The sequence below is a fragment of the Anopheles merus genome, chromosome 2L (assembly GCF_017562075.2).
Source record: "Anopheles merus strain MAF chromosome 2L, AmerM5.1, whole genome shotgun sequence".
Classification (NCBI taxonomy): Eukaryota; Metazoa; Arthropoda; class Insecta; order Diptera; family Culicidae; genus Anopheles; species Anopheles merus.
Genome location: NC_054083.1, coordinates 51,585,184 through 51,610,148, shown reverse-complemented (window position 1 = coordinate 51,610,148; position 24,965 = coordinate 51,585,184). Strand labels below are relative to the sequence as shown.

Sequence of the window (24,965 nt, the reverse complement as noted above, 5' to 3'; positions counted from 1 at the left end):
AACAAATTGAAAAAAAAGTATAAATAAGTTCGTATTTGTTATTCGATATCCCTTCCTTTTTTGTGAAGTTTGTAATTTTGTAATGTTGTCTGACGAATATTGTAATCTAATACATTTATTGTCTCAAAAAAAAGCTGAGCAACCAATTATCTGATTAATTGGTGGTTAACTATTGCAAGTTCTCATCAGATATTTAGAGTTCAGATCAATTATTTATTATGCAATTATTATTATTTTGCCTTTCCTTATGAATCGTCAGCTAATGCAGGACATCGATAGGTCTAGAATTTATAGCATTTTTAAAGTCGAATGATAGGTAGTAGCTAGGTAGATTAATCGAAAGACGCGCTGACTCCTATAAGATTCAATAATTCCAATTCTCATTCAAAACAATAAATGCGTGCAGTTATGAAAGAATATAACTGGAGTAGTCTGTACAAAGACGGGAAAGAGCGTGTTAGAGAGGCAGTGACGAGTGAATGCCCTAAGCGGTGTACACGAATGTAAACTTTTCTAAAGTGTTGAGCGAGAAATTGTAAAAGGAATATCAAACTAGAGATGGATTGAGAAGAAGCAAATTTACTTATGAGCGGGGGGTGGATATCCTTTTTCGGGATCCCACATGGCTGATTAGTTTGCATAGTACTTAATCCGCCAATGTCCAGATGTTGTTACGTCGACAAGATTATGTTTTTCGGAAGAATCTATTTCAATATTGTTTCGAGGCTATTAATGTTAATAATGGAATACATTTCTACCACCAATTGCAAAAGCAAAAGAATTGTCACAAACTAATAATGCAATTGTTAACATAGACCTTACCAATAAATTACCCCAACTTTCCAACCGGCCCCAAAAGAAACCGCCAATCGCGATGAAAATATGAATCTGACAGCTCGTGCCGGCATGGTTTCGTTAAAAACCGCGCCTGACGTTTCCGGACCAATTGGCGACGTTCGTTAAAATCGATTGTTTGTGTGACAGTTGTTTCGTTCACTGAAAAAACAAACGCTTCGCGTTGAGGAAGACGGAGGCAGTATTTTTTCCCCCTTTAAACTTTTTATTTAGATTAGTTACAAATGTTTTAATTCAACACGGTGTAGTGTAAGTGGCTATCGTAACGTTTCGCGGCAATAAACGCATCTGTGCCGCCCTCAAAATCTGTAAAGTGCTGTATCGTTTCCTGTGCAGTGTGCGTTTTGTGATTGCCGTCTTCGCCGTGGCTCCTCTTCGCTCGATACACCCGAACATTTTCCGTGCAATTTTCCGTGTGAAAAACATCCTCAACCGCGTCGAAACAGGTACGTGTGGATCATTAAATTGCAGCTTGGCGTGTGGGCGGTGGTGTACGGTCGATTTGTAGTTGGTAAAAGTGAAAAATGAGGCACTATTTCTGCATCTGGTGCGTCGTGTGTGTGCGTGCGTGTTAGACCTATTGCGCTCACCCTCCCCACCTCTTGGGCGGTGGTATATGAACGAAACAAAAAAAAAAGTTGCACAAATTATACGCTGGTCCACAGCTTGGCAAAAAAAAAGAACGGAGCCAAAGGTGCTCACCAAGATAAGGCACTGGGGCGTGTATACCTTCTTTGTGGTGGTTGTGTTGTGTGAAAAATCCAATTGCGCTGAAGCCGAACGAAGAAGAACAGGACGGAAAGAACAGAAGAAGATTAAAAGTAAACAAAAGTACGGCGAAAGGTAAATTTTTGGACAATGACTGGCTAACTCTCTGCGTTACCTCTAAGTCTAATGACGAGGAATAGGAGGTAAAGAGCACGCCACTGTTCATGCGTTTATCGGTGGCAAAAGGCGGATGCTATCGGGCGTGATTCATAAAATAAGGCACTGTCGAACGAAAAGAAGCAATTCCCGGAAAGCAACGGAAAGGGCCGCCGGCCAGGGGAGCAATGGGGTGTAAAACACAAACACTCACTCATTCCTCGACGATAACCAGCAGACTTTTGCTGTAACTGGAACCCAAGGCCTCCTCCGTATACGACTGTACATAGAGATACTGATAACAGGGGAATGCATCAGCAGCAGCGGCCTACTGGAATCGCGCAGCAGTAGTAGTAGAAACTGATTTCCTGGTTCTCGCATTAAACGCATTGCTGCCCCGTTCGAATACTCGGGCAACGTCTAACCTTTTTCCAGCATCTCGTGTGGAAATCGTTGGGCGAACGGAAAAACTGCTGCCCAAATGTGGTACCAAACCATCATCATCATCATTGGGAGAGTGTTCCATTAGGCATGCGGGCGTAATTTCCTCTCGATAGTACTGCGCGCGACCATAATGCTCGTGAACCATCCGAGAACCTCGCTTAGAGTACACGGCCGCTTGAATGAGCGGCCAGGCAAGGTTTACTTTTCGTGTTCTAAAATTAGCCGCATATGAAATCATCATGCGTTATTTTTGGTCTCTACGGTAAACTACGGTACGGCACACCCGCGAACCGCTTGGGAGGAGATGCTGGGCGTAAGCTAACCGTTTTTTTTTGGCTCTCCACCACCCTTTCCCGATGTTTCTTGGTCAATGGACAGGTCGAAGGGTGAAATGGGTTCGTTCGTGAAGAACTCACTCGACTGCAACTATCCGCTGCTCTCACGACAAGCCTGCCTTCTAACCGCGCTCTGATGTATCTCATGGGAAAATGATCGTTTTCCACGGGAAGCAGAATGAAGTCCCGCGGGATCGCTTACCCAAGCTCCGTGGAATGCACGCCGTCAATCAATGACCTCAGAAGAAGAAAAAAACTATGACCTCTCGCAGGTTGGAAGGGTTTGGGTTTGATTCTCCGATGACTTCATATGACACCCAGGTCAACCTTTGAACGAGTTCCCTCCAATCGGTTCCGAGTGTCGTACAGATTACACTAATTGGAGTGGTATTTCGTCCACTGAGCTGATGGAAGAGCACCACCGTATCAGCACTTACTCAGAGGGCTCTGTAAAATATGCCTCAAAAACATGCCTCATGCTGGCTGCTGATTGGTACTGTTTGTTGTTTCGTAATTCTAAATAGTATAATCAAATCATTCAACCACTTTATTGATATTTCCCCCCCGATTTCATAGCATGCATCGGGGAAGGATTTGATTGGCGCCCTTTTAACGCATTCCGCTTCATTGACCCCGACGATGAGGCAGGTGCTAAAAGATTGTTTAATGGATGAACAGCCGCATACACAAACTGCACAGCGGCGAATCCACGATGCACACCGCGCCCATCCACGGCCATGAGAGGGAATGACTGCGTCGGCACGAGGGCCAACCCGTTCCATATGGTTGCAGACTGCCAGAGAGATGCAGTGGTGCATCGGTTCGGTCGATTACCGGTTATCAGAAATCATCGCCTGCCGTGGCCGTGCCCGTGCATCGGGTGGGAAGATTGCTACCGTGCGATATACCGGTTTGCCTTGAGGCGTCGGGACCACAGCGAGATTGAATCGGCGGCGGCGGCGGCGGCGACGGCGATGAACTACATTCGGTCATTCGGAACTCGGATCTCTCGAGGCTGTGGATTCCACCCAGTCTTGGGGAGCGTGTTTGTTAGGGTCCGGGTTGGCATATCGTGTGGGAGAGGTGCGATACATGGTTATGAATGGCACGGTTTGTGAAGTGGCTAATGTCTGCACCCATCACTCTGTGCAGTTGTGTGCAAAAGCAAAAAAACAAATCCAACAACCCCGGCTTGCGCGCACACACACACACCTATCTTGCAATTGCACTTGCACTTGTCCCGCTACATTGCACCACACCATTTAAAGTGGAGCTGGCCGAGATCGATTGGCCAGGCTGTGGCGGTGTATGGGCCCTCCTTCCACCAGAGACACCCACTTGCAGTGTGCACTCCCCACTGCTGATGGCGTCGGCTCCATGTGTGCTGATATCATTGCTGAACTATTTTTACAAGTCGCCACTCGCCGCTGCTGCTGCTGCTGTGGGGTCTGGTGGCGGTTTGCATACAGCAGTGTATGGTGCCCCCCCCGTGCTCTTGTACCAGCTTCGATGGTCGATTGAAGGTTGAAAAGTTTGCTGCTGCTGCTGCTGTTTGTTCGACTGTTTCACCTTGCTTTATTCCGACGCCTTCGCAGCAAATACGCAAGACGCCCAATCGGCCAAAGCACCCAGTACACCCGGGGGCGGACGAATTGGTTTTCGATCCACGCGTGTGTGTGTGTGTGCGTGAGTGTATCACTTCGCCCGCCGTGCTTGGTTAGTGGTGGCCGTAAAACGGAAAGGAAGCAAATCCTACGCGCGTCGTCGCTCGAATCCGCTCGGCTAATCTTGCAATGGTGCTCCCCAATGGGAGGCCAGGTTTATAGAGGCAAGGCGGACGTTGGATGAATGGATCGGTCGTAGATGGGCAAAGGTATAAATGTCAGCTCCATTCGGCATTCGGACGGTTGATTGGTTCGAGCGGAAGCAGTTTTACACTGGATCCAGTTATTCATCGTTTGCTTCGGTAATGAATTTTATGAATGAAACCTGTCGCGGATAAAGGAGGGAGAGCTTTCAGCTTCATGTTCCACGTTTTGTTTGCTGGTGGGCGATCATTAGATGTAAAATAGTTTGAATATGAGTAGTTCGGCCTCTACCGCCATTTGATTGAGCACGATAAAAAACACGGCAGATAAGGTGTCGTGTACACGCGCGCTCGGGACGGATGATGATGAGTTGGAAGCCGTATGCAGCCCGTTGGTGACATTATTTCGTATGAAAGAAAACTCTCGCCAGTAGGTTCCATCACCCACTTGTACATGCATCCCTGTCCCATCACTTGCTGGGAGCAAGCTGGTGAAAATTGTACTGCTGGAATGCTGTGTGTATGTGGCATTCGGCGTGGCTTTCCCCGGGAGAAAGCAGTAGCAGAAGCAGAATCAGCCCCACAAGTGCGCTCACAGGCAGGCACGACGTCAATCAGATACATCGGCGTCGAAATGTTGAGGTGGAGTCCTACAACACCATCTCCGCACCGCTGCATTACAAACCACAACTGACCACCGTGTGGTGGTTCGCCCTTTTTTGGCAAGTAACGGTGCGAACTATGTGGGCAAGTGTGCAACATGATGGAACGGGTTTTCGTGTTTGTGCCCCCCTCTTTCTCATGCTGCATTCCAACCGAATGCACACTTGCCTTGATTGTCGCGAGGAGCGTTTTAAAAGCTCCAAACTGCATCAAACGTTAAACAGAGGAGGCTTTGGGTTCTTAGTTATCTTTTGATGGTTCTCAGATCGTTTCAAACTTTACCTCCAAAAGGCGCTATACCACCAAAAACAGAAGATTAAGCACAAAATGCGAAAGCGGTGCGAATAAAAACAATTAGCCGTCATCAGCAGCATTTGTCTGTTTTTGCCATCAACACTTGTGCTGCCCGGGTTTGGGTTTCGATGAGCGCATCACGCGGCATCCCCTTCTACATGCGATCGTCGTCACCGTCATCATCATCATCGTCATCATGTTTGTCGGCCGCGGTCGGCTTTTGCACGAACGATCGTCGCAATCGGGTTTCCGTCGTCGGTGGGTCGTCGGGCCCCCGATCGCTCGCGGAATGCTCAGTCGCGAGCGCAAACTCAATTTGAACGATCACGTTGCCGGAACCGGTACACGCTTTAGTTAGCGGGTTAGTTGCTTGCTGATTTTCTTCCCTCTTTTACTTCTCCGGGGGTTTTCTTTTTGGTGTTTTGTGTGTGTGTGTGTATGTGACAGGGTTGCTAAAGAGCATCAAAGAAGGTGGTTGAAGGAATTGTGTGCAAACGGAACCAGCTCATTTGCTTATTCCTCCTACCCTTACTTGCTGTGTGTGATCTTACTTTTTTTTTTAATGTAATAGTGTGCAGTTGCATGAATCTTTTTTTTTTGTCTGTGCGAGCAAAAAACACATAATTAGAAACGGTATTTGAATGTGTGGTGCATTACCTTCAAGCAGAATTGGCATACAATGTCCTTCTAGGAGCAAAAAAAAAAGTTCTTTTATTGTTGGATGGTTGGAAGGCAACGAGTGCACCAGATTGCTCCGAACGAAACGTGGCATCCTTGAAAGTGGGAACAAAAGTGAGAAGAGAAAAAACAGGGAGTTGAACCTGTTATTGGAGGATAAAGCGAATGCGTGTATGTCTGTGTGTGCGTGTTTATTTTGGAGTGAAAAATACTGTAGTTTAAAGTAATCATTGTTTCTTGTAGATCCTTTTTTTCTGATCATTTAATCAGCAAAGCGTAAGGGAAGCCAACGTTAGACCTCCCAGATCCTCCCGGGGTGGATCTTTTGCGTGCTCTGTTTCATCCCATTTTCGCTGACGTCATATTAATTTCGTAAATGATCCGCGCTTAATTCAATTACCAACCAAGTGTTCAGTTCCCGCTTATGTTCATCCTGTAGCTTAGAAGATGATCTGTTCAAAAATACTGCGTTTTGTTTTAGTGCCTTTAATAATAAGGGGTGAATAAGTTGTGCGTTTGCGATCTGAGTGTGGAAGATTGAATACGTCCGGTGGCGTGTGGCCAAATGTTTCTAAAGCTAAAAATCAACCACCGTTTTCATTCCTTTTTTTTCTTAGAAGCAGTTTTGCAATCCCCAACGAACGAACGTCCCAGTGTTCGAGCGGGGGCCCACCTATTGGTAAACATCAAGTGTGTGGCAACATCGGATCTCTCGCTACTAGTGTATTTATAACATAAAAATATTATCCCCCCCTGTGTGTGTGTGCCAAGCACGGTGTGTGTGTGCGTTTTTGAAACATAATTTCGCGCCCACAACATCGCCCCCAAATCGCCAGCGAAGTTCTACTCCTACTTATCGAATTGTGTGTGTCACGGTGGTGGTTTCACACTTTGTGCTGGTAGTAATAGTAGTAGTAGTAGTAGACGCAGCAGCTCGAACTGATCGAAATAACCTCGAAAGATCGCGCAGAGCACCGGTAAACGCGGGGCGCGCGGTACCTCCCACTCGAAGAGCAAGGCACCAGCTGCAGCATCCTTGTAAGTAGTGTGCTCCTTTCGACCTCCTCCTCCACTGTGCGGCTAGGTTAGCGGCACGTTGCTCTCTCTCCCTTGCTCCCTTATCCATTGGCGTTTTGGCGTGGCGCCCCCGCAAACAGTTTCTGTCAGTTTTGCCACTTTTAAGATCGGACTGATGAAGGACCGGACGATTCGATACGATCGCGTGTGTGGAGAGCAGCCGTGCGGGCCGAGTTTGCATGGGTGTTGATTGTAGCAGCGGTGCCGTGCCCTCTCCTTAACGTGGAGGAGTGCGCTGAGAGCAGTGGGTTAATTGGATTGTGTGGAGGTTGTGTGAACGGTGAAGGTTACGGTGAGTGCACAACATCTCTCACGGCTCTGTGCGGTACAGCTGCTACTGGATGTGCTGTTGCGATAGTCTTCAACCGAGTCGGTGGGCACGAATTGCCTGAGGAAGCTCTCAGCAGATCAAAATTGATCCCTCGTCTAAAACAGGAGCTGAAAAGCACGTGACTTCCGATCCGATCGATCTTCCCAAACCAAACCATGGTGCAACGTGGTGAGAAAGATTTATCTTGAGCCGTGACGTCAAGGCTGATCATCTGGCAAATCGGCAAGAGGCCCTCGAAATGTCTTGCTTCTCAGAACTTGAAGTGAATCACGAACGTAAACCCGCATGAGTAATAAAGTCTTTGGCGCTCACCATTTTCGGTTCACCACGGCTGCCCTGTGCAATTGCGCTGCTGCCACGTCACGCTCTTCTAGAGAAACGTTGCCAGTTTGCTCGCGTGATTTCTCGCGTGGTGGTGCTGATCATAACGAAAGCCCTTGATGGTCTCTCGTCGCATCCGGCTAACCAGTTTCGTACTCCAACAGAGTGTCCCCATCGCCGGTCTCGTTCGTTCGCAATCATTTCGCGATCGCAGGTGTATGGTTTTGTTTTGTTTTCCTTACTCTCTTTCACCTCTCGAAGCTTATTTTTATGTCACTTACGTCCGGCCCCGGCAGTGGGGAGCATAAAAAACCGTCGTCCCCGTGTTGTGTCCTTCGCTTTCGCCATATTACATCAACGGGAAGATTGTATCTCTCGGGGGTTTTGCTGTTTTTTACTCGTCGTTTTCATTAAGCAGCACATTTCGTTGTTGCACGAGAGTGTGTTGTTTGCGAAACCAAAGCTACCACTACCTCTTGGGGGAGGGTTTTCGAGAATGCCCCGGTGTAGTCCCTGTGTAGCTGTCAACTTTCTTTAGTAAGGAAACGTGGAAATTAAAGAGAATTTATATTCGGCTCATGCAAAGCACACATACAACCAGCACACCAGGTTTAGGGGCAAACCGGAATCGCGAGTTAACTTGTTTTTCTTTCTGTTCGGACATTTTCTGTCTTCTCCGCGCACAAAACAGCGGAATAAGTTTCAACATCATAATTCTGCTTTTTTCGGCGGTATTTCAGTATCAGAAAAATCACAGTTTTGTGTTTTTTAAGAAATCGTTGCTCACACATGATGGGGCTGGATAAGTTTTTTCTTTTGGGGCGCGCAACTGTGCAACTCTCCGTTTCTGTGCTAAAAATAGAGGTTTCGATCGTGTTCGAACACAACCACCAAACCGACGAGTGTGTGCGGTCATTTCATATCGCATGGCTGGTAGCTCTCTCTCTCTCTCTCTCTCTCTCTCTCTCTCCGCGGTGTTTTGTGGCGATATTGGCCACATCTGGTCGGATCCGGTGAGGTGCAGAGGGAGCAAACCGTGATATTGTGCTTGAAAAAGTACGATCTGTGTTGTGAAACAAATGGTCAGAAATTTAGAAGGATGTGGATTGCATCATTGTATCGAACTTTGTACCGGCATTAGCATTACCACCCTCAGGGACGTTTTCATCGATCATCATCTTTGGGTGTAACGAATGACTTCAAACAGACGATGATAATGATGCCTTCTGTCAATATATGCTTCTTGACTTGAAATCTCCTGACGAAGTCTAAACCTGAGGAGGAGGATCTGTTGTCATATATCCATCACGCTATAGGTTGTGTCGTGCTTGTCGCGATCAAAGACTGTTGCTTTTAATGCGTTTTTTTGGTAACAGACACACGTGTGTAAAGCACGACACGGTATCGGTATCGTTTTATATTTAGAACTACGAACTCTCCTTGTGTAGACATCTGTAATGTCTTGATGTGTGTTCATCCGTAATGCATTGCGATGTGCATCTTCAGAAGAGAGTTAATGTGCTGACGATGGATTTATTTAAGTGATCTTGTTTTGAGTAGACACTGCAAACGCGCTACTGTGAGGTTAAAGCATTTCTAACGAAAGACAGGGCGTAGACAACTTCACTGTTTTGTTTATCTCAGATATCAGGTTTATCTTGCTGTCGTCGACTCTTATCGCGCACAGTCCAATGCTACTCCAACCGCCTGCTAAGGTGGAGACCGGTTTATCAGCATAACAGGTTGCTCACCTGTGCTTATCTCTCAACAGTCGAGCACAAACGTGGAGATGGAGACCCTCGAACCCCAGCACGAACGGAACGTTAGTTTCGCCTTTGCGGTCGCGTCAAATATCAGCAACGAGTTGTTGATGCATCGTTCCTCCGCTTTGTCGCCCGTTGCTCGTGAGTATATAAGCTCGTGTATCGCTTACTCAGCAGATTGGCCATCAGAACCGAACCTAATGGCGTTGTGTGGTGGTGGTGGTAATGGTGGTAGGGCAATTAGCTTTCATTGTCATGCGAGCGCGCGCAAGATCGACGCGTCCGACGTAGACTCTAAGGGCAACACCGAACACAAACGCTGTGGCGAGATATAACAACCACGCCAAACGAATGTCTCTCCCGCACGTTCGCGAAGCGTTCTGACTCCGAATTGACCAACAGACAACAACAGATCGGATATGTATTACCTCATCGCGCAATCTTCCTGGGGCAAAGTCGCTTCGCTAATTGGTAAGGTTAATTTAGCGCTCACAGTGGCATCAGCGGTGTCAGCCTCCCATGATCATGACGTCATGTTGGGTTGTTGTGGACGCTCCTTCGGGTGTTGTCCTTGTCGCGGAGCGAGTTTTAGTGCTGAGGTTTTGGTTGTTGTTTTTGCTGCTGCTTTGTTTGCTGCAGGAAACGGCACCAATACAACCAGCCCGGCAATGTTGTCCAAAAATGGGACCCAACCTGACTTGAGAAACCTTCTGCGTGAGAGTGTGTTTGTGTATGTTGTTCGTACTTCCGCTCCAACGCTACGTTTATTGGTATTCAATCATACACACTTATTCGTTTATTCACGGACACCATGTATGGTGTCACCCTCCCGCGTGTTCTTCTCCTCTTTTGGGTGGTTTTATATGTGTGTGTGTTTGTGTGAGTGTGTGGAATAGCTAAAATAATCTCCAAGCATTTGCTGTGGCTGCTGCTGCTGCTGCTGCTGCTGGATCTTCTGTGGATGGGGACGCAAATAAGGAGGCCCCAGCCAGCACCGTGCCAGCGTTGTCTTGATTGCCTTGCGCCGCAGTCTAATGTGGCGGGTGTGTGTGTGTGGGTACGGGAGAGCGATCTGTTAGAATAATAAACATAACCTAAATTTATCTCGGTAACGTCAGCCGAACGAACGGACGGACAATGGCAACCATGACGCTGATTGGAAAACAGCAACAGCAGCAGCAGCAGAAGCAAGAGTAGAGCACGAAAAAAGGCAACCGCAAAACGCTTGATCATTTGCATCGAATGTCGATTCCTCCAGCCATTGCCATTGTGTTTGCGTCTCTTCACGGCTCTGAGCACGTCTTACGCGATCTTGCCAAACCAAATCGGGAAAGGTGTAAACATATAAGCGCGCCTCGCTCCCCTCTCGTGTTCTGACCGTATTCTTATCCATTGTAGCGTGAAAAGGGTGTAGTCTCGTGGGGTTTTTTTTTGTTGATAGCGAATGCTTGCAGAATATGGCACCCGTCGAAAGATGATTTAGGTTCGGTTTATTTGAGCGGGTAAATGGTAAAGTAAACACACCAGAGTGCGTGAATTAAATTATGAGCTGCCGCGTGAATCTGAGCGAAATTAGTTAGTGGCCAGGAAAAGAGGTCATCGAGTCGATAACTTAGCACCTACCCTCCTGATGGAGCTTAAGTCTAAGCCTAAGAAATGTCAAGTGAATATTTTACGATCAGTCTGGCGCCACCAGGTCCCAACCTCCCCGATTCCTCCAGTGTTCCTTCACTGTGTGTGTGTCTGTGTTGGAACAACCGTACCGGTGGATCGCAGTAATGTTGCCTATAAAAGGCAGCCAGTAGTACCCCGCGATGGTCAGAATCGGCTGAGAATCGGTTCGTCTATTAAAAACACTTACACCGGGCGGCCGGGAGAGTCCATCGAGAGTCGGCCATGCATGCACACGAAGCGCACAAATCGATTGAGCTAAATGGGGCCAGTCTCAATTGGCGTTGGTGCAACGGCAGTGCATCGAGGAGCATGGTAGTAGCACCCCAATGATACTGATTTGTCCAAGTAGTCATCAGACACACACGCAGGCACACACACACTCACGACACTGATCGTGAATACTTAATTTATGATTGTTTGCACACGCGGCTTGATAGGTGCCGCCGAATGGACTTTGGCTCTTTGGAGAGAGAAAAACGCGTTTTCTGTGGGGGATTGCGCAAGCTATGCGCAGCGGAAGAGGAGGTTCCTTCGGGTGGGAGTGTATTTTTGTAAATTTTCCCCCGGATGTGTGTGTGTGTGTGTGTTTCAGTTTTTCTCGTATTTCCCGCGTTCGTAGCTCGTTCACTCAGTTTGTGCTTGCGTTTGGCAGAGTCAGCGGGGCACGCGCACAGGTTTCAAATTCTTGTAGCGGCTTCTACACCCCAAGGGTGCTAGTGCTGGTGGGATGTTGTGACCCACCTCGGTGCAGCGTATGCATTTTTGTTGCCGTTTGTTTACAGAGCAGAGTCCAATGAGCTCTGATGTTGCCGGGGAAGCAGTGTGCGTATGTGCTGGGCGCGGGCGCATTTTGTTGTTTGCCATGAGTGTCTTGAGGTGTGTAAGAGAGGTGTTGTTGATACATTCGTCTGTTTGCTTCGTCGTGTGGTTTGTTTGGTTTTTTGTTGAAAGTTCTCTATCTACATTCCTTTAGCGTATGGAACATGAAGTCGATGAAGTTGTATCGCACGATTGGGAGTGGTTGGTGATCTTGGCTTTGCAACAAAATACCTTCAACACACCGTTCTTGTTTGACTTTTTATTATCACTGGAATACTCTACCAAAGAGAGAGACGGAGAGAGGGCCTTCAGAGCGATTACCCAGAGTTACCAACCCCTGATAAGACCTTCACAGCACATTGGTGCTACCTTCTGAAGAACTCCCGCTTAACTTGATTAGTGTGTGCCGGCATTAAACTGCCGCTCGCGGATCGTTTACCGTCGTTCAAGCATCTAAGGGTCGTCCACCATCAATCTTAACCTGTGTACGGACACTGACACTGAAGTGGCGGTGTGTTGTGCTTGCGACGAAGAATTAGATCCACCGGCTTGTAGTGAGGGACAACCATTACAACCTGGCGGCGATGCGTTGAATATGCGACCCTGGACGACGCCACCTCTCTGCTTCCTTTCCTGGTGCGGCTCTTTCGGTGGGGTTTTGCTGGCAGGACGTAAACGGATGGCGCAATGTTTTGTGCTGACTGTGCATACTAAAAATAAGCATCGTGCGCACACCTAGCTAGCACGCTCACACGAGGGGCAGAAGTTTAACAGCAACAAGCTGCGCGGGGACGTCGCTTGGAGTCGCGGATATAAATTTTGCACCGCACTAGCAAACACTCTCCTCTCGACGTTTCTTCGTGCGCCTATCTTCATGGCTGCGTGCAAAATCGACAGCTGAAGTTGACGATTAAGGGGAAAACCATGCCACCACCAACACAGCCGGAACCAACATCTTGATCGTTCCTGCACTTCAGATAGGCGCAGCAGTGAAATCGCAAGGCAGGAAGGAAGCATGTTTCGGTGCAAATGATTGGTGTGTGATTTATGCGTTGAAGTTGGCAGTTGACATAAGGAAAAGCAAGACGTAAATCATACAACGCTTTATGTGACGTAAATCAGTGCGATTGTGAAACAAGTGCTACCTGTGTGGCATTCGTTAGAAGCGGGAAAAACGCTCAATTAATGACGGGGCTTTAAACTCTCACAGTCTGTTGTAATCATAAAATGACGTTTATGATGTTTTGTATAGAGTCTCCACGCGGGGCGACCGTTAATATGTGCACCATATGTGCGACCAGTGGGCAATCTATCAGCGTTGGATGGGACGTGCAAGCCAAAATCTTCTCATTTTTAACCAAACAGATCGTAATTTTTCGGCTTATGTCAAATTCGGATTTGTATTTCATCCCCCAAAGAGGTCCCAAGAGCTTGTATTACATTTCTCTTTGCCAGTGGCCCCCCAACCTAACAGATTATGACCAAATCGCACACGAACGTGCATGTTAATCCTACGCGCACACTCCGGCTGTGTGCGCCTCAGAGGAGACTTTTTTTTGTCTACGCACCATTGCTAGCGCTAACGAATAATGAACGTTTTGCAATGTCTTTGCTGGTTCCACGCGACCCAAACGCATTCACACCGATGGGTAGGCGGATGGGTTTTATCTACCAACCCCATACGGAGACAGATTGGTTATTTTTCCGTTCCGTTGTCTGTCACATTGTAAGTAGCGGCCGAGGCACGGTGCATGTTTGGAAACAGGAGACACACTGTTGGTAGGAGGATGAAGTATCACTTCATTTCAATCTCGTCTCGGATAGACACCGCGTAGAGAGGAAGGGATGTTTGGGGTTTGGTCGCGCGTGTGGATCGCATTGCATGCATCTCCTCGATCGATCGGATCGGATGCGATCAATGCAGTGCTGTGATCAATCGCCCTTACAAAAGGTGTTGCTCCGTGTGTTTCTGCTTGAATATCCCAACGCCTCCGTGATACGATTGAGCGAAACTGAACGTGTAAAGATAGGAAAGAAAGTAAAAGCAACAATGTGTAGGAGGTTTGATGATCGTGTCGTCTTCGAGCACGGCAGGACGTCAGACAGCTAGCTCGGGTCGTAATTTACGATCAGAAGTGAAACAAAACAACATTCAAACCACCTACCACCAAAAAACACGAACCGAAAGCTGCTATATCGATGTTACCGCTTTTCAATATTCATGGGGCGCCTCATAGACAGCGAGAGAGAGAAGTGATCGAGATCGTAAGAAAAAGCGGTTTGGGTTTTGTTTGAAGATTAAATCGCCTCACCTTTATCTTCCGGGAGATGCAGAGCAAACAAATTATGCATATTATCGATCGACAGTCGTGCGTGGAGCTGCACTGTGACGCGATCTAGAGTAAACAGAACCAACCAACGGTTTCTGACACAAATAAAACCTTCTCTCTTCTCGAACGCGCGCAACCGCTTGAATATGTATGATTTGGCAATCGTGTAAAGGGTGTGGTGCCCTTTTGAAGTGTGTTCCACTTAGCTGATATGTCTGTGTGTGTGTGCAACTGACAGATGAATCACTTCGTCGAGGCGTCTCGAAGACGCCGCCGACGCTGCGATGAACAACACAGTGTGCTGTGTCGCGATCGACAGTAAGTTGTGCCAAAAGAGATGTCGCCCTAATTGCCCCAGTGGTGAGGAGATCCTCATATTGATGTAGTGTTGAGCAGAAGATGAGCTGCCAAGAAGCAATGAGAAAAAATAGGGAAAACCGAGACGACCAACAAAGCGCGAGGAAGTGTGGCACAGCTAGCTTCACCTTTGAGTTCACATTAAGGCGATCCTCGCGCGCTTTTGAGGCAGCAAAACAGCATTAAAGTCCTCGTCGCCGTGGATGACGAATCCTTTCTCGAGACAGCTGTTTGTTTGTGCACGATGGCCCGAGGGCATGTCTTAAAATTATCCTCGAGAAGCTCGAGACGACAGCCAAACGCTTTGGTCGCTCCCAGACGGTGAGTTTAGTCATCATTGTCGCCATCCAAGTAATGATACACGACACGTTGGTGCGATGTTGTTGTTGGGGGGAATCGCTGGCTACCAGAGCGTGGGGCGGCACGTACGCAGGAAGGCTCGATGCGTCGATGCCAATTTTAAGTGTTGGATCGCTTTGTTGTTATTATTTAATGACCCACATCGTAAAGTTTCCACCCCCAGCCGCACTGTGATAAGTGTGATGGAATTCCCTCACGTACGGATGGGGGGCGACTGTACGGCGTTGGCATTATTGACTCTTTGTTTTCAGTTCCGTTTCGTTAGGATAGGAGTTAAGACGTTAAAAGACAAAAAAAAAGAGGTTGAAGGTACAGTTCCGCTCTTTTTGTTGATTAAAAACGAAGTACAAATATAGTGATTTGTATGAGACCCTGCTTGGCTGCAGCAATTGTGAAGTTGTCTGGCCGTCTGCATGTTGGTTGAATTATATTTGTCATTGATTTATTACCATCTCCAGGCCATCACTTTCAAATAGAGCCGTTACAGTCTCTTCTTTGGCATGGCTTTCATTAGACGCACGCACATGTTTGGCCTCTCAACGAAGATGCATTCATTCGCGGGTAAAAGTAATTTGTTAAGCTGAAGGGTTAGCAGGATCTGATAAAATCAGTCCGTAAGTGAGAGAAAGATGGGGTCGAAACCACCATCCGCAGCATCGAGTACACAGGCACCACCGGAACAACGGAACGATTGAAACGAGGTGAGCTGAAAGATTGGTGGAAAGCAAACGAAAAAAACGGTTGTTGTTTTTTTTGCAAACACACATATTTGGAATGCAGTTTGATGCATCTGCCTTGTGGTATGGAAGAACACTTAACACCCTTTCACGCTAAGGGCGAGTACGAACAAATCCTCAACCCTGGGGTTCAGAAATGTGCCGCCAGTGTTGCGTCTTTATTTTGCATTCCCTAAGCGCTCAGGAACAGCTTTTTCGTTTCTTTACCCTTCGAGAATTTCCTCCCGAAGTTCAATCGTTGTTGGAATATTTTTAAAATTCCACTCCAAGAGTGGAAATTGCAGGCGAAGCAAACGAGGCGCGAACGGAGGCACTTTCACACCCAGGATCAGGCGCATTAAAACGTCAAACACTTTGAATAGATTTTCCGCAACTGCATTGGTTGCAGTTCGTGTGAAAATTATGTGTTTATTGGTTGCCATGCTCTGTGTGTGTTGTGGAGAGTGTACACTCTTTCGCCTGGACATAAAACCTTCCCCGTCATGATGTGGAGGCGTTGCTGTTGCTGCTGCTGCCGCTCGGCATGTTTTAGTCATTTTCACTTACAATGTCGCAATGTGTCGGTTATTTAGGTTAATATGTTTTCCACAACAGTCGGGTGTGTGTGTGTGATTGATGCGCTGCGTTGGAAAATGCAACATAATTGACTGTAGTTGTTGTAGCGCTGGTGGTTTAAAAATACACTCCGCAAACTGATTCACAATTCAAGGAAATTGCGTATCTTTGCGCATCCGCGTATCTCTGATCGATGCATCACCAGCAGAGAGTCACTGTGCTTTTCAATATTTGTGCGATTGTAAACATAGAGTTAATTTTATTTGCAAATACATAAATAAACAGGAAGTGTTATTGCCCAGGCGGGGCGAGTGCGTGATTCAACACTAAAACGTCTGGAAGGAGTTCTCAAGTTAATCTACTTCTGTTGACGGTATTTTTCACTCTTTTATGATTTATTTACCGATTTATTCATACAATGTACTCTTCAAGTGATTCGATGTTGTGAAATAATATGCTCTCTGATAACTGAGCACGCAATAACGACTTAAAGCGGCATTTAAAGAGCTCTGCCCTGTTTGTGTTGCTCTGTAAGTACAGCTGCGACCTATTACTTTGGATGGAGCCGGTCGGGTGATCGCTAATCGGGTATGGCAAAAGCAGATGATGTTTGATCTTTCCCGCCTTGCTGAAGGCTACAATTTACACCACGTTTGTTTGTTGCCCATCAGCGAATCGTTTTCACATGTCCGGTCGCGCATTGACTTTGTAAGAATTGCGCAAATTGTCGCGAATGCTTCAATCGCCACTCGCCGTAAACAATTGATTATCAGGCAAGGGAACGGAATCCCTTTCCCTAACAGGGTGAGTTTAGTGGAGAGTGATGTTCGGTCACCTTGCGAAAGGATATTTGGGAAACAATTCATATTTTCATCTCGCGTACTGTGTACCGTAGTAGACGCTAGTACGAAGGGGCGAGCACATAATTCATTTATCACGTTGCGATAGACGCATTTAGCGAGACCCGTTCGATCGACCCTTTTCGTTCGCATTCCTTCGCTACTTTGCCAAACTGGGAGGTTCGCTCGGTCGTCTTGTGTGTGTGTAAAGCCAATAAATAGTGCCTTTTGCGCCAGACAACAGAGGCTTCCACTGTGAAAGAGAGTAATAATGCGTGTACAGAAAACGTGTACATGCTCTAGCATTCAGCTCTAGCTGGAGGAAATTGTTCAGAACTTAGACTGTGTAGGCGTGTATTTTTTGAAATGTACTTCGATGCGATGTCTAAAACTGGGCCCCTTGGTTGTGCTGCAATTACCGTGAATCTACTTACCGGAGGCTGGTGGTTCCTCACGCCCGTAACGTGCCATAATCGGAGCTCCATCGACGCGTTGATGAAAGAATGCTCGCGGCCAGAAGGGGTAGAGGATGCTGTTGCCATCATCCAAGCCGACCACCAAACCACCAGACCACCACCAAAGGAAGGAAGCATTTTTCGTGGAGCAAAACGGAAACACAGCATCTCCCTCCGTGAAGGTAGCGGAAGTTGTTGACGATAGGATGCGGATAGGATGGTGGTAGCCGCTGTGGAGATTTTTCCATCCCTGGAGTATCATCAGGCCCTTGCATCCGTTGGAACCAAGCGTTGTGTCTGGTGCTTGGCGTGGAAAACAAGCTCCTCGATGGGCGCAAAGCCGAGGGATAATGCCCATCTTCCGTGGGTTGGTACGACACGAGAGAGAGAGAGAGAGAGAGAAAAAAAACACACACAGCACCGTTCGCATACCCCCGCCAGAGAGGAGTGTACCTTTTCGTGTCCTCATGCTTCTCCAGCAGCCCTATCTTCTCCCCATCTGTGATGGAGCTGGTGTGTGTGTGTGTGAGTGTGGGAAGAAGGAAAATAGGGAGAATCCTTGGCGCCCGCCAGTCGGACGCCAGGACGATTTTTGTCGATCTCCCGGCACGCGCTGTATGGCGGAGTTTATGGAGCTCTCTGCTCTGTATGTACAGCAGCCTGCCTGCCTGCCCGCCTGCCTGCCACCCTATTCCCTTGCTTGCTGCATTATGTGCTGCTCCCTTTTAACCCCGACAGCCTGAGTTCTACCCCCCCCTCCTCCACCATCCCTGTTCAATTTCTTCTCTTTTATTTCTTGGAGAGCTTTCGGAGAATCCGTTGGTGTAAAGTATATCCATTTGAAGTCGTCCTTGCGACGAGATGCCACGCTTTGTCGCAGGGGCGGGCGAGGCGGCGGTTTTTTGCGCTCATCTTATGTCCCGTTTTGTTGCCATCCTCTGCATGCGTGGCGTTGCGTTCGGGAGGATGGGAGCACGAGCTTTTCCTCTGCAGAACGATTTTCACAGCTTCACAACAGGAGCAAAGCACGGAAGCAGTCGCAGCAGCAGGAGTATGAGGTCAAAAAGTTTGCCACTTGGTTGCTTCTGTTCTCTTTCATCTTGCTGGCAAGACTACCGACGAGGGGAACTGATTTTTTATGTACCACAGCGTGGTTGTTTCGATTGAGCGTGGCGTGTGACACCTTATTCTTAGAATTGTATTGTAATTTAATGAGCTAAAGCGGTGCGCTGTGGTTACGCCAGTGTTTGATCGCTATTGAGCGACGGTAAAGGTGCTGTAATAGTTTCCTGAAACACCTCCTGACCCAACGCCGTTCCTCCAAACTTGATGCTTGAAAATACGATCAATTGAACACTTTAAGACTAATATCATCTACTCGTTTTCTTCTTTCTTCTCTTTGCAGAGTAACAGCATCCAGTCGAACGAAACAGTCCCGAGCGGAAAACAGTCCCCTCTAATCAACATCTAAAGTCAAACAGCTGCTTCTTATCAGTCAAACGCGTTTCTTTTTAGTCCCCACAAACGACTACTTACTACTAACGACCGATAAGCAATAATTAGTCAGTAGCAATCGCTCAAACTCTATCTATCTATCTCTCTCCCTCTCTGCTGCACCCATTTGCTGCAGCGAAACGAAACGACAGAACAGGAGCGTATATTATTTTAGTGTGTGTATAGTTTACGTGTTTTTAGTGCTTGCATATCGAGATCGACACACACTCTTACTTCGGGTACGCGTTTGCCAACGAAAAACAAAAGAGCCACACATATCATCATAAATCAACCTATGCGCTAAAGGATTGTGCACGGGCAAGCAGCAGGCAGTCGGCAGTGGTTACGCAGCGGTTCTTACGCATTACTAACGGTAAGTGTGTTTTTTTTTTTGGAGCTGCAAGATCCGTACGAATTTCTCGGCCATCCTTATCACGGCATCAGTAATTGAGTTGCGACAAATTGCTATTTTTCCTGTGCCCCGAGAGCGCTGTGGTCGTTTGTGTTGACAGTGTCACGTGTGGCACAAGCTGGGTAAGCATGGACTTGTGTTGAATAGTTGTTGTTATACTTTTAGGGAACTAATCGGTTCACCAAACGCTTCTCTCTCCGTACACAATGCGTGCCTGCAGTGTATGCTGTTATGTACAATGGTGACAAAAAATCGCACCCGATGGGAAGAAGAATTAACCGAGAGTAACTAAAGTACAGGCTCCGCGCGGGTAGTACTAGCTGGCTCACAATTTATCTGGCGCCAATTGGTCGCGCCACTAGTATGGCTGGCTCCCGGAATTTCTCCCCTTCTGTACCGCGGCGACAATGGTGGTGGAAGTCGGAATAACATTCCACTGCACAACGACCGCGCAGCAGGAGCAGGTTGGAAATCCAACAACGACTACTACGAAGCGATTTGCTGGTGAGATACGCTTAAAACACAGCGCCTTTGGAACAGGCCAAACTGAAGACTTCAGAAATTGAAGAATTGTGAAAAACTGTTTTCCATCAGCAGTATTCATTCTTGGGTAATAATTGTCCACGGTCCTGGAGTTCGCCCTCGCGGTGTCATTGACGCCATTAGACACGGGTAAAAGCTTGCACACTTGGCCAAGTATGACCCGCACGGACGGGGAACGGTCTGGTAACTCTGACGGTCAGTCAGGAGAGTTAGTATGTGATTGCAGTTATGATGAAGTGCGTATCAAAACATCTCACTTGATGACCACTCGAGATGACCTTTGACGTTCCAACAACCCCGCGGGGGGAAAGGTGTTTATCCCCGACACCAGCTGCATCCACAGATACCAGAGCGGTATCAACATAGCGACAATGGAATAGAAAAGCCCCCCAAAGCAGTGGGGTGGAAAAGCTCAGTGCGCCGAATACACGAATTGCACGGATAGCGGTTTTTGGGAGAGATATTAGAGGTTAGTTTCTGCTTAGCAAGCATAGGAGAGCGCACTCTCACACAGTGTCACATGCCTCGGCAGAAGCGCCCCCCCCTCCGTAACGATTTATTATCCATTTGATTTTGAATTTCCTTCTTGGATAAAACTTATCCCAACTGTCGGCTTCGGGAAAATCGCGTGAAAATGTATCACCCTAAAAGTGGTATTGGGTGTGTGTGGGTAAGCGTTTTTGGAAGCGTAGGACGACGAAAGTGCTTACGAGGTGCGGTGTGTGTGTCCTTATGTAATGGAAGTGTATTACATAGCCACGTGTACGTGTAGGGTGCAATGGGTGAAACAGGAACACACAAAAAAAAGCTGACAGAACCAAGGAGGGTGGTTGTGTGTGTGTGTGGTACGAGGGTACAAACACATACACATACACGTAGAGTAGTACTGTTCCCCTCGTTTGAAATGGGTTTTTTGGGTTCGTTGGAAGGATATGCGCGGGTGCTAGGGTGGTGTACGCTCGATATGATGGTGCGTATACTGGCGAAGCATGCTCATTGCGCCTGTGTAGGAATGGGCCAGATGGGGTGTACTAACACTACCAAACAGCAGACTCTGCCGCCTCACAACGACATCGATCCCTGCAGCAGAGTTGTGGTTGTGTTTGCGCTTGCGTTTGTCTCTTCGTCCTTTCACTCTACGGTTCGTGTCTCTCACTCTCGCTCTCTCTGTCAGAGAAAAATTCGATGTTTATGGTGTGCTGTCGCTTTCTCTTTCTCGGCCGAAAGTCGTTTTGCTCGATGTTTCCGTCGCTCCAGAGGGGACTAAGTAAATAACACCGATTCCGAAGCCCGACCAGAGGGAAGCGGTTCCTGCTCCTGTGGCAACCGACCTTGCCACGGACGGAGCACAGAACCTTTCGTCGGCAACCGTCGGCGGTGGGCTAACGTCATTCTAAGCCTAGCCGTTGTCAGGATCGGACGGAAGCCGCCGCTGTGTCGGACACCAACCGGCCGAACCTGTTCGTTCGCGAAGTCGCGCACGACGAGGACCTGCGGTGCACTGGAGGAGTCGGAGATGGGTGGTGATGGTGGGTAGAGGAAGGTAGTCGCTGTCGCCATCGCTCGCGAGACCAGCCGGTCAATGGACGCTGGCAGCAGTTTGTAGTCGTGCTCCGGCCGTGCCGCGGGCAAGTCGTCGCAATCGCAACAGGATCCGCTGTGAAAGCTCAGGGGATCATCACCAACCGCCCCGAACAACGGAGATGGCGTTGGTGCCAGGCGCTGTGAAGAGTAGTTACCGGGCAGGAAGGAAGCGTTGCAGTGTGAACAGTTGTAGTGTGTAAATCAAGGAACAATGAACGATTGCAGTGTGCAAGTTGTTGTGCAGGTAGACGCGACAGACCGTAGTAGTAGTAGTAGTAGTATACCGTTTTGGAAGCATTTCCGTCCGTTATCTGTTTTCGATTGTTTTTTCTTCTAAACACTGTCCTGTGTTAGTTCTCACAAAGTGCCTCCAGTAGCCGACAGTGCTTTTCCGTACTACCCACACCGTGTATGCCTTTTCAAAAACACTCGAAAAACACGTTAGAAAGTCACAGTGGCGTGATCACTCACAGTTTGATATGGTCAAACCACCACGAACCCTGAATGTTAAGTTTTATCGCGTCGTTACGAGTCGTTTGAAGCGATGAGATCCAGGATCTTCAACGTAAGGTTGAGTTTTCGTTTGCCAAACTCCGTTTGTAACTGTTTTGCGGTAATTTCCGTTTGCCACACAAGTGTACTTAAGACTCGGCTCGAAATGTCGGCAACTTAGTTCGTTTTTTTTTTTATTGTTGTTGTTGTCCGCGACTTAGTCCGCGACATAGAATCTCTACGATTACGGCGTTGCGAGAACGCAAGAACTTCTTCGCGCAAACTTTGAACGCGGCGGTGATCGCGGTGAAATTTCTTCGCTACAAAAGTCAACTTTTGGAGTTGTGTGTGTGTGTGTGTGTGTGAGCGTGTGTGTTTTTGTTTTCTGGCATCCCAAGCCTGCTCCCGTCCAGCTGCTAGAAACGTGAGTGTCTATGGTTTTCCTTTTTTCACCATTCGTTTTGGTTTTTGGAGAATAGTTTTCGCAGCAGAAAGAGCAAAGAATTGCGCGCGTATTCTGAAGCGAGGCTGTGGAAAACTTTTCTCCAAAGCCCGAAAATCCTTATCTTCTTCTTCGTCGTCGTATGTGTTGAAGCGTGTGTTGTTGGAGGAGGACTCCGTGTGTACTGAGAAGGGAGGGTAAAGGGCTGTATCCTATTTCATTTGATTGTGGCTCGAGAGCGCAGAAGTTTTCCGTTAATTTTGGGGCTGTTCTGAGGTGTTTAGCTGTTTTAGCGGAGGCAAGGAATATTCTTTTGATAGTTTTATAGCGAGTGTTGGATAAGCTACCCCGAAAGCATAGGATATCAATGCGTTAGACTTCATGAGAGAAGAAAGCTATTTTACAGATAATTTTAAAGCCTTTGGTTTAGAGTTTGTGTATCATTTATCAAACTACCATAGTAATTTGCAAAACATTATTCAGGCGAAGCGCAATAGCGACCATCAGAAATACCCATCCATCAGCAGCAGAGAGCCCACCGGGTGTTCTGGTTCTGGTTCTCTTGCGCTTCGATGAAAGTGTCACGTCACGTGGCAGGCGAACTGGAAAGTTGTGTTCGACTTTTCGGCCGACTTCCACCTCTGTGGTGATTTTGAAGTCATCCAAACGCGCTTTTACATACACTAACACCCGCACTCCTCACCCTAAGAGTATGTGTGCCTATCACGAATGTGCGTTTGCTACTGGAAATAAAGGACGCTGCTCTGGCAACGTTCGCGCCTCCTCTCCCAAGCACCGCTGCGTAATCCAACGAGGCAAAAGTTTTGAATAGATGAAGGGAGAAATCATCTTCACGCCAACATGATCCTTTTCATTCCGTTGCATCCCTTTCCTGTCTCCCACCCTTGCATCACTCTGTTTAGGTGCTGGTAGGGTCGGTTTCTCCCATTTTTTTTGCGACCGTAATTCGATCGCAGAACCCGATCGCGCAGGGTGAAACCACTGTTCATCCACTGTGATTTTGTGTGGCACTGAACGGGACAGGGTGGGTGAGGTTGGGTCAACCCGGCAGGCAGGCAGGCTGGCAGGAAGACCCTCTTAAAAGGAGGCAACTGTAAGTGGTAAACTTTTCCCTCCGGGCTTTTGACTTTGTGCGGGAAGTTAAACCGGCTGGAAGTCGATTGTTCTCGTGATTGCGGGTTTTGGGGCTTGATGTGAAGGGTGTTTTTGTGTACGTGTGTGTGTGTTACTTGGGTCGTTTTATCAGGCTCACGAGGAACTAGGAAAAAACGCCTCCTGACCAACTGTCTTTGAAATGGTCGCTCTTTTTTTTCGATCCCACACAGCTCTTCGTGCTAGAAATCGCAAAGCTGTGAAAGGGAAGGGAATACTTTAGCAGAGTGTTTATGATAGTTATCAAAAAAATCTCCCAAAAAAGTGGGAAAAAGTCTTCAAAATCTACCAGCCTGAGCCTGTGCCGGAGACTTTAATTACGTTTGCAAAGTTTTGCATCGGAGCAGTGCAGCGTGCAGGAGCCGCTAATGGGTAAATGCATTTGGATGAGTTTCGCTAGATACGTGCGCACACACTTTCGGGGGGAATGTTGTTGTAGCTTCCTTTGCCCCAAAAATCAACCACAAAACTGGAGAAACTTTCGCAGCTTGAAAGCGTATTTTTTATTCTCCTTTTTTTCTCGCCAAAATACCACTCATTTACATGATTTTGGTGCCTTTTTTTTGGCTATTCAATCCAATCCTCTACACCGGAAAATTCCAATTCTGCATGATGGTGCAACGTGTAGGCGTGTGAGGTGTGTGTTTTTTTTTGCGCAAAACGATAAAAAATGAGGATAATTCTATAACAAAAAATGGAAAAACACATTTTTCCCACCAAGCTTTGCTGCGGGGTTGAAAACGAGAGAGAGATGGAAAGGGAAGAAAGGGGTCAGTCGGATTGTTTCGGGGAAGTTTTTTCGGGGCCCCAAACCCCCCAAACCACATTGAATCACGTGGCGAATGTGGATACACAGTGCAGGAAGAGTAAAAATTGTATGTGAACTGGCAGAAAAAAAGGAAAATCAGAAAAAAATCAGGATGAGGAAAGGAAAAACCCCTTTCCGTGTGTGTGTGTGTGTATTTTCCCGTTTTTTTCTCCACTTTGTGTTGGTATTCCGATCCAATAACGATGCTCGGCTGGGAACATGGCTGGGTTAGGAGTTTTTTTTTCTGCCAGCCTCCAAAACAGCGGCAACTAATTTACGAAATTTAATAAAACTTTCGCACGCCTTTTTTTTGGGTGGAAAAGGACATTGCTGTGAAAGCAGGTTAAAGAGGAAGGAACCGAAAGCTAGCACAACGGTAAAAAATATTCTAACAAATGGTTCACATTTAGCCGACAAGACATTCATGCAAAAGGAAGGAAAGAGTAGTGCCACCATGCG

The 24,965-nt window shown here is 47.4% G+C and overlaps 1 protein-coding gene and 1 long non-coding RNA gene across 18 annotated transcripts in view; one reads left to right on the top strand and one right to left on the bottom strand.

Moving 5' to 3' along the window:
* The window catches only part of LOC121591784 (talin-2), a 64,560-nt gene that overhangs the window by 4,722 nt on the left and 34,873 nt on the right, over nucleotides 1-24,965 (top strand). For 6 of the 16 annotated variants that reach the window (XM_041912743.1, XM_041912744.1, XM_041912729.1 and 3 more), the window contains exons 1-3: nucleotides 5,531-5,623; nucleotides 6,558-6,978; nucleotides 18,964-19,425. The gene's annotated coding sequence lies outside the window, so the exon portion shown is untranslated. Of the gene's footprint in view, nucleotides 1-1,004; nucleotides 1,302-5,530; nucleotides 5,624-6,557; nucleotides 6,979-9,480; nucleotides 9,574-18,963; nucleotides 19,426-19,629; nucleotides 22,508-24,965 lie in introns of those variants that run through there. The other 10 variants (XM_041912733.1, XM_041912735.1, XM_041912731.1 and 7 more) reach the window with 9 other exon arrangements.
* Nucleotides 1,210-2,512, bottom strand: LOC121591792. Of its 2 annotated transcripts, none has more exons than XR_006004562.1 (3): nucleotides 1,739-2,512; nucleotides 1,558-1,625; nucleotides 1,210-1,456 (listed from the first exon to the last, which is right to left on the bottom strand). It is a non-coding gene; the product is annotated as an uncharacterized LOC121591792 (long non-coding RNA). The 2 variants fall into 2 exon arrangements; XR_006004563.1 differs by having other exon boundaries at nucleotides 1,934-2,512.